A 10,092-nucleotide genomic window follows, 5' to 3' on the forward strand; every position below is an offset into this window, starting at 1 on the left:
AATTCCCTACTGTTATCTTCAGATTAAGATATGCATAGCATCCTCAGGGTGGGGCCAGAAAAAAAGTGAAGAGCCTGCTGACAGGTGAGTCCACAGACTATGGAGGCTGGACACGTGAATAAAGTCTGGTTTATCCTCAGGACTCAAGGGATAAAGAGGTCCCTTGAGAATACTCCACATCACCTGTGGACAAGTGTTGTCCCGCACTGTTAACTTCCCTGGGTGTGCCTGACTGGGTTGGTGACAGACAGCAAGTGTGGCACCCAAGTTGTCAATAGAATTTAGTAGAAACCCCCTTCCTCTCCATTACCTTCAGCCCTACCCCTACCCCAAATTGCCTCTTAGAGGAAAATAGTAAATTTTGATGGATCAAAGACAAAAATTAGAAATATGAAAAATATCTGTATAATGGCTGTCACTCTAGTTACATGTGTTCTAATGCAGTCCTGTGCCTGTTTAACTTGAGGGGGCCCTTTGAATAGGATGTTCTGGTAAATGGAGAAGTTAGACTGTAAAGACTACTTCCCTGTTCCCTTCCTGGCTATAAGAAACACGAGGAAAAGGTGAAGGCTACCAGGAAGATCCGTGTCCCCCCGCCCCACACCTCCACAGACATCAGACATTATTTCCTTTGACTTCCGTGTGTATTTGTTTTAAATCAAGCCCACATGCAACATGTTAACAAATTGGTAGTAAATGAGGAGTACGTTCCATATTTGATTATTAAATTCAGTGCTTTGTCTTTTTAATAAAGCAAAGATAGAGCTCTTTAGGGAAAAATTACCTTTTATTTACTCACAAGAATTAATAAGAAAGACAGCAATTTTATGAAAGTACAGTCCTATAGACTCAAGACATAGGTGCGGGTCATGATTCAGTGTCTTACAAAAAGCTGCATGTATGATGTTTTCTTTGGTGGCTTCTGTGGTTACATTTTTCAAAAGTTTTTATGACTTTTTTCTATTTTCATTTCTTTTGTTCTTATTTATTTATTTTGTGAATGAGAACATAAGATGATCCTTAAGGACCATTAGACAGGACTACAGGTTGTTGAGATTTAAAAAAAAGTAAAAGAAAACTTTGTATCTAAGAAGTAAATGGAATCATCAAAGTACCATAAAACAAGGAAACTAAGACATGCTTTGATTTTAATTAAAGTGTTTTATCATGTGTGTGAAATGCACAAGAAGTTCAGGTCTGGAGGAAAAGTAGAGTTAACTTAAAGGTCATATATTCCTAGACCTTAAGTATCGTTCATTGCTATTTTAATTTTATATAACAATTATTGACTCTATGTAGGCAATATTCATAATAAACTTTGTTAATTTTTCTGGAAAAAAAAAAAAAGAAGAAGCCAAGGTATTTTCCTGTGAAGAGAATGCACCAAATACCGGTTCTGTCTTCTTTCATAGTTGTGGTTAGGAGTGTGTCCTCAGTATCAGTTGGCTTCTGGTGCCCAGGCTGCCAATTCAAGGTTCCCAGAAGCCTTTAAGCCTGCCAACTTGGTTGTTTGGAATTCTGTGAAGGTCTTTGCTCATCTAAATGAGTTTAAATTTAAATCAGTTTAATTACTGAGCAGCCAGTAGGGGGCCCTGTTGCTCTGCAAACCTCACAGGTCAGACGCCCGCTTAGATCAAAGAGTTGCCCAGGAATGCAGTTGGTAGAAGAACCCACACTCACCTGGAAGCTAGCAGGGTGGCATCTGATGACTCAGACACTCAGCCATGCCCACGCCCTCAGCTGCTTTCTGCTAAAGTACTTGTTGGATGTGTCTTCTCAGCACACTAGCCTGCTAAGGTTACCTCCCAGTTCAAAGCCTGGCACCGACATCTCATTGTATACCATGCTTAGTGAGGACTCCTCACCCCGCAGTGTGAATCGTCTCATCTCCCCTTCCCCTGACTCTAATGCATATCACAAACCTTGCTAGTGTAGGAGTGTCTTTAGTAGTCCCTCATGTACTGCAGACAGAGATGAAGAGAGCAACCATGCATTATAGTTATAATCTTGAATAGTTCCCAATGGTGATAGCAACAATAATAAGCATCATTCATTAAGAGAAGGTGCAGTGCTAAGTAATTTACATTCAGCATCTCCCAGTCCTCAGAGACAGAAAGAAGGAGAATTGTATTGGACTCTAGGGCAAACTGATTAACAGGAAAGGTGTCTTCAGTTTAACAGACTGAGGTTTAGCTCCGTCCCCTACAGGTGCCTTACCATGATTTTGTTTTGGGGGGTGGCTTTTTGTTGTGATTTTAATTGTTTGGTTTTACTTCTCTAAACTCAAGCTTTGCCACTTGTAAGAGGATGCCATCTGCTCACAGAATAAATACTCAGTGATCATTGGGTACTTTATTATGACTGTCTCTTGTCAGATTAGGAACTAAAATTTAGAAAGAGTAAGCAGCATGTTTAATGACACTGTTCTACTAAGTCATGGAACTTGGGAGTGATCTTGTCTGTCTACTTGCAAGGTAGGCGAATGCTGGGCTTTCAGAAGCTATTGTATTTAGCAAAGCATGGCCTTGGCTAAACTTGATCAAGGCTGTTGGAAGCTAGGCTGTTTGAACTACAACATTAGTCTGAATTTCAACTGTTTTTAGCTTTGTAATTGAGAATGAGAATTTCACCCCTCTTAGTCATGACTCCTTCTATTATAAAGCAGGAAGAATATACATATAGAGCTATTTTAGGATGAAACAAGTAGATAGCCTATGTATGTAGTGGAAAATAATAAAGATGATCATACAATCTTCTACATTCTAGATGGCTAAGATATACCTAGATAATACTATAAATAAGAAACTTATCTTGAAATGACTGATGCTTTGCTTGTGGAAGCAGGGGTTGGCAGGGGTATAGATTGTGAGTTATTGTCAAATGATTGAGGCAGGATAATTGAGTTGGATGGGATATTATAATGGCAGATAAGAATGTGTATGGCTCACAACATAAACATGAGCCAAGGTAACTGTGTATGCTTATGTGTGGACGTGTGTGTATATTTTGCATATTTCCACACCAACTTTTCACAACAATTTCATGTATCTCTATTTGTCTCAGATGAAGTCCTATATAAGTAAATATAAAAGTCTAGTAATGCACAAATTGTTCCTTTATGTCAGAATAAACATGTTTTGAAACAAGCATTAAAACAAAACTGTGACTTGAAATCATTACAGCCTTTGTCTTTCAACCTAAATGACTTAGTTGTAATTATTAAGCCTTTGAAGTGTTTTGCCTCACATGTAAGATCTTAAGAATGTGGGGAGATTGTCATAACTCTCTCTATCTACCAAAATTTTGGGTAAGAGTGGCAAGGACACAATCCCAAGGCCTCATTTTATTGTGGATTCAAGTTCCTGTTGTCATATTGCTTGTTCATTTCTTTATCAAGCCATAAATGAATAGAAGATCTCACAAGCAGAATTTTCTTAAGTAAACTAACAAACATAATATGTTTTCCATCCTGACATTGCTGACTTCCTGAGCCAATGCGAAGAGTTCCAGGTCTCCTTGCTTTCTTCATGACTCATCCATTCCTTTCCTTATGCTCTGAGCAAACAGTTATGCTTAATCAAGTGTTCAATGGTAGAGAAATAAATTTTACACCCTTCAACAAATTTGGTAGTAAATTAGCCCAAGCTGGGCTGGAGGTGTAGTTTGGTAATAAAGCTTGTATCTGGCGTACATGAGACCCTGGGTTCGACTCCCAGTGCAAATGGGAGGAAGTTGGTTTAACCTGTACTTGTTTTAGCATCAAGAATTTGGTTAAGAGTTCACCAAACATACAATAGAAAGAAGGAGCTATCAGACAAAAGGAAGTCTGTAGGAAACAAGAGAGGTGGTGCCCTGTGGTGATATTGTGTTCCCCCAAATATTGTGCACCCTAATAAACTTATCTGGGGTCAGAGAATAGAACAGCCACTAGACAGACATAGAGGCCAGAAAATGGTGGCACTCACACCTGTAGTCCCAGCATTCCAGAGGCAGAGATCCATCTGGATCTCTGTGAGTTCAAAGTCACACTGGAAACAGCCAGGCATGATGATTCACGCCTTTAATCCCAGGAAGTGATGACAGAAAACAGAAAGGTATATAAGGCATGAGGACCATGAACTAGAGCTGGTTAAGCTTTTAGGTCTTTGAGCAGCAGTTCAGCTGAAATTCATTCTGAATGAGGACTCAGAGGCTTCCAGCCTGAGAAAACAGGATCAGCTAAGGAACTGGCGAGGTGAGGTGGCTGTGGCTTGTTCTGCTTCTCTGATCTCCCAGCATTCACCCCAATACCTGGATCCAGATTTGTTTTTATTAATAAGACCCTTTAGGATTCATGCTACAGTGCCCCACCTTGAGCCTAAAATCCCTCAAGGGTCATAAGTACCAGAATCGGGAACTCTCAAGGTGTGCCAGACAAACAGAGTCTCCGGAAGAGCTGTGCAGAGTCCCATTTCTTGAGGGACTAGATGGCATCCCATATGTAAGCAAGCATACAATCTGTCAGATGCTTCTTAGACCAGATCAGCCCTCATCCACGCTCCTGTGCTCTGTGTTTACAGGGATAAGAAAATAAACGGAATCTTGTAAAAATAATAGTTGTTTGTTTCTGCATCCCAGTGGCCATGCCCTTCAGAGGCTCCCTTCGATTTTACCTCAGCATTCTGTTTTTTTTCCCTCTGCTGCGCCTGGTTGCAGTTATTAGTTTAGGCAGCAAATATTCCAACATCCTCAATACGAGATATTGCCTGTAAAGGAGAGGCAGGCGTTTAACTAACTATATCAGTGAAAATCAGCCTTGAATAGTGTGTGTGTGTGTGTGTGTGTGTGTGTGTGTGTGTGTGTGTGTGTGTGTGTGTTTGTGTGTGTGTGTGTGTGTGTGTGTGTGTGTGTGTGTGTGTGTGTGTGTGTGTGATTCCTTGCCAGAGGCAATTTTACCTCTGTCCCAGATTGCATTCCTAAATTAACAGAATGAAATCTTCAATTTATTAAACACCATCGATGTGACCTCAGTAGCCTGCTTGAGACCTGACAGGGCAACATAAAAGAGCAAAGGTTTATTTTGACCCACAGTTTCCGAGAAACTTCAGCCTATCTTGGAGGACAAGGCAAGGATACAGGAGTGACTCTGCCTATGGCCGTGTTCATGGTGGCCAGGGCATGTGATTGTGACTCTTCTCAGGGTGTCAGAAAGAAAGCAGAGCAAGCAGGTCAGAATGAAAAGCAACCCAATCCGAAGGTCTGTCCTACTTCTGCCCCCCGGATCCCACCTGGTAACAACTTTAGAGCCTTTAAATTAGCCCCACCAGCTGGGGAAAGAGGGTGTGAAACACCTGTGGGGTATTTCTGATTCAAATCATTGCAGAGTCTCCTAGCCAAGACAGGCATGGAAGTTCTAGCTGTGCCCTTGGGCTGTAGATACATCAGCTGTAGCTTGGATACATACCTCTTCCCAGACTATAGAATTCACTCAATGGTTAATATGGAAAGTATAGAAATTTTTGTTCTTTGAAGTTTTTGTAAGACATATGTACGTAAGGTTCACCTTGTCACACACACACACACCCAATTCGGTTGTTTTGATATTTTGCTTTTGTTTGTTTACTCGTTTAATGAAAGCTCAAGGCAGTAGCAATTTCTGACACCAAAACAAATGTGATCAGGGAAATACAGTAAGTGCAGTGGCATTAAAGACTTTAGAGTGATGATCAAGGAATGTGGCACTTCTTTTACTCTGCTTGAGGACCTGGATGAACACTACTCAGTACACCACAAACAAAGTAGTGAAGTATGCTTGCTTGACATTTCCATGAACATTTTACAGATAGGTTTTCAAGGAGGAAATATCTCTTGTCACCTTGTAAATGGATGGTGATTTTTATTTTTAGAACATGTGCTACTGGCTGCCAATACGAATCTAGGATTTTCTTTCTCATTCATTAGTTTGACTGAAGAGGCCCAGCAGCCTACACATGTTGGCAACTGTTGACGACTCATGGTTCTGATGGGACAGTTCACAGCAAAGCCACTTTGATCTGGAAGTAGACTTTAAACCGCTACTTCAAAGATTTGGGTTCAAGACTCTCTCAGTGGGTCCAGTGAGTTGGTATAAATATTAAAATGTATGAAGATAGCAAAAGTTATTTTGAATTCAAGTAAATTTATAATAAATTAGGAGTAGAAAGAATTTTAAAAGCTATTCTATACATATTAAGGTATAGAGGAGCCTAAATGCTTATCAGCGCTCAAAGATAAAACTGAATATTTTTTCTTTATGAATAGTACTAATAAAATAGTAGCATTAAAATAAAGAATTTAAGAAACAAAACTAAAAATTGAAAATGAGCACAATGTTTATATTTTAACAACACAAAAGGTTAAAAATTGACTTAACAAATATATATTTTGAGATTGAATGTTCAAATCACTTATGTAACTTTTTTTGTTAATAACTCGATTACATATAGTTTGGAAAATTTATGAATGGGATTTTAGTACTCCAATTACTTGAATATTTATCTTGTATCTTGTGTATTTATCCAATCCATGATAAAAATGTGAGCAATTTCTGTCAGATATATTATAGTTACTTTAAAATAAAAATCCTTTATTGATTCTGAAAGTCTTTAAATCATGTATATTCTAGTTAACTTCATGTAAGTATTTTCAAAGGAAAAAAAAAGCTATCTATATTTCTTGGTATTTTCTTAATCAAAATCTGTAGATCCTATTTAAGAATTTTACTATTCAGGATAGCATCATTTGACTTTCACTTGCCTTTGCTATTGTAACTTGGATGAAAATGTTCACCATTAAGGTAAGTTGTGTTTGTGAAATGAGCGTAGGCATGAGGTAATGCAGGGTAAGATGGATTTCCGTGATGTGCTGGAGGCCACGCTCCTATGCAGCTGCTGGAGGGATGGTTCTCAAAATTTATCAGGGAGAGGAGTCATGAGCAGGGAATTTCCATTAAAATGCAGATTCCTGGCCGGGTGGTGGTGGCGCACACCTTTAATCCCAGCACTCGGGAGGCAGAGCCAGGCGGATCTCTGTGAGTTCGAGGCCAGCCTGGGCTACCAAGTGAGTTCCAGGACAGGCGCAAAGCTACACAGAGAAACCCTGTCTCGAAAAACCAAAAAAAAAAAAAAAAAAAAAAAAAATGCAGATTCCCAGGCTTCAATATGGACTAAGAAACTCAGAATGCCTGTAGGCAATAACTAGGAACCTGTATTTTCAATAATATCTATCCACCCAGTTCTTTTTAAGAATATGTGCTGTTGGAGATATTTGATGACATTCATGAAAAGAAAGAAAATGTCATTCTCTTTACAAAGAGAATGTTGCTCTACTTTTGACATTTAAAAAAAAATTATGCCTTTAAAATATGGAAGAAAATCAAATATTCAGCATCCCAGGTTTTCTAAGAAATTGCTTCTAAAACATTTTATTCAAAGTCCATGGAAAGAAGGTTTGTGCAAAATCTGGCCACATTGAAATTTTGGCTTCAGTCTTTTTCAAATACTTTTATTCTAGCTTGTTGAAAAGCAGGGTGACCCAAACAGGAAGCACAAAACTTACTGTAAATTACATGTCATAGCTTTTTTTGTACGTTATCCATGGGAAGTTCCTTGCGTGTGTTAGTGTTGTGAAACTGGAGACCACAAAACAAAAAACAATGTGACCAAAGTCCTTCCTAGAATATATGAGAAAAACAAAGGTCCTCTTTGTAATAAGTCAAAAAATGTTTGGAAGTTCCAGCCGATGCCAAATCCTGGTGTGCAGACATGAGTGACGGTCCATAGTTTCTTTTTAGCACATTCATTTTAGTAAATTGTCTTTATCATCTGTGTTATAATTCAAGCGACATCTTTTCAGAAGGATAAATGACGATTTAGATATCTGATCAATTGAAAATTCAGAAGTACAAAATGAAAGACGTTAAACTTGAACAGTCCCACTTCAGTGAGAATATCCATTTATCGTGAACACAGTTCTGTAATAATGAAACTAAACATCATGGATTCACCATGTTTCCTACTTATCACAGAAGCAGGGGCTGCAAGCTTACACAGAACACTCTCAATGCTGTGTATGAACTACAGGTTTGATTTATGACTTTCTGTGCTGGGATCCCACCTAAAAGATCTTTCCTTGCTGTACCCACATTTCTCTCTTTTGAAATAGGAATATTCCCTTCACCCTACTGTTCACTGGAAGTGTATAATTTTGTTCTGGATTTGACAGGGGCTTACAGCTAACAATTTGCTTTGATTCTTAGTGAAGACTTTGACCTGGGACTTTTGAACAATGTTGAAGTCACTAAGACCATGAAGGCCCACTGAAATGAGTCAAATGCATTTTGCATTATGACACAGGGACAGACCTTTTGGGAAACCAGGAGTGGACTTTTATGATTTAAGGGGACATGTTTGGGTGCCAAGTTGACGAGGGGTGGAATTGAGATGGTTAACTTAGATGGTTAGCTTGACTGGATTAAGAACACTTAGCAAGATACACCTCTAAGCATGTCCATGACTGAATTTCTAGAGAGTAATAATAGTCATGAGCACTCTGACCTAATCAATGAGTCAATCCCTTGCTGGGTTAGAAATATGACGAGATACTGGGAGGAGTCTTTTGAAGCAGCAGACCGTGGAAGGCACACCCTCTGTGCCTCCTCCCCACATGCCTCTTTCGCATCTTTCTCTCCACCATCAGGAACTACTACCCTGTTCCCTTTCTTGCCATGGTATAGTGAACCCTTTGAAGCCCTCTGAAATAAATCTGTCCTCCCATAGACTGTTTCTGTCAGAACAATGCAAAAGTAATTTATGGATTAGTATCTTACCTATATGATCAATGGCACAATCAGTGCTGTACCTTCCCAAAGACTGATGGATGGTAACTGACTCTGATTTTTTTTACAAAGTTTCCCATTGAGCTCATAATTATGACTAACAACACATAGCTGTCCTTCTCAGCAAATCTAAATCAAAGACCATAGTTTTTATACATTTCATTTCTCAAAGACCAAAAGTTTACTACAGAAAATCTTATTGAAATAACTGCAGTGAGAATGAAGAATATATTTCAACAGGTTACAAAAGAACACAAGGTGAAAAATATCTCATGTAAGTGGGAACGTGAATAAAACAAATCAGATGTGTATTGATAAATAAAAAATACAAAAATTAATAATAATAACTAAACATGAAAGTTAGCACCATGTAACTGAATACTATAAGGTGATGACAAGGGAAATTGAGGCAAAATTTGGGAAAAATTTCAGTTGTGATAAGGTCTTGTTAAAAAATAATAAGAATGGAAAAGTTTTCTCAGAAGAGATCTTGTTGCAAAATTATAAAAATTAGTGAGACTAAGCATGCACTTATCACTAAATATTTGTGCTTTAAGGGAAAAGGGGACATATTACTTTTACAATAAGAGAGTAGGTGAAATATACTAGACAACACTCCTTTGACCAATAAAATCAGACCAGGATAAAGGGGTCAAAGAAATATGATGTTATGTAGAAAATTAAAATGAGGTAGTAGAGATAAGATGAAATGTATCACGCTGTATGGATAATTGAAAATAGCTGAAAATTATTGATTGGAGAAAATAACTATAAAATGCAAGAGTTCAGTTATTTAAGAAAGATAACCAAAGTTGCCAAACGACTGAACACTAGGTTGTGGATGGTCACTGATGAGAGGTGATGTTCAATGTGCTAAAATTTAACTCAGGTCAGAAATATTACTTCTAGGTACAATTAATAAAGAAGCAGAAGGTAGAATTATTCCAAACTTTTATTTATGCAATAACCCAAGCTTTACCAAAACTGAGAGAATTATCAAGAGAAATGGGCAAATGTATAATCATAGATATTTACAAGTCCTCTCAAAAAAGGATTATGTAATCAAACAAAAACTCATAAATAAGATTTTTGATAGCACAATCAATAAATTTAACCTAAGAATGCACATATAAAATCATAGAAATCCCAAATGCCAAGCACAAAGTGACATTTACAGTCCATATAAAAGTACAGTCAATTGGAAAAATTGGGGGGAAAAATGCTAAAATTGGAAATTA

This window comes from Peromyscus californicus, unplaced genomic scaffold, assembly GCF_007827085.1.
Source record: "Peromyscus californicus insignis strain IS unplaced genomic scaffold, ASM782708v3 Scaffold_13__1_contigs__length_99412109, whole genome shotgun sequence".
NCBI classification, from domain to species: domain Eukaryota; kingdom Metazoa; phylum Chordata; class Mammalia; order Rodentia; family Cricetidae; genus Peromyscus; species Peromyscus californicus.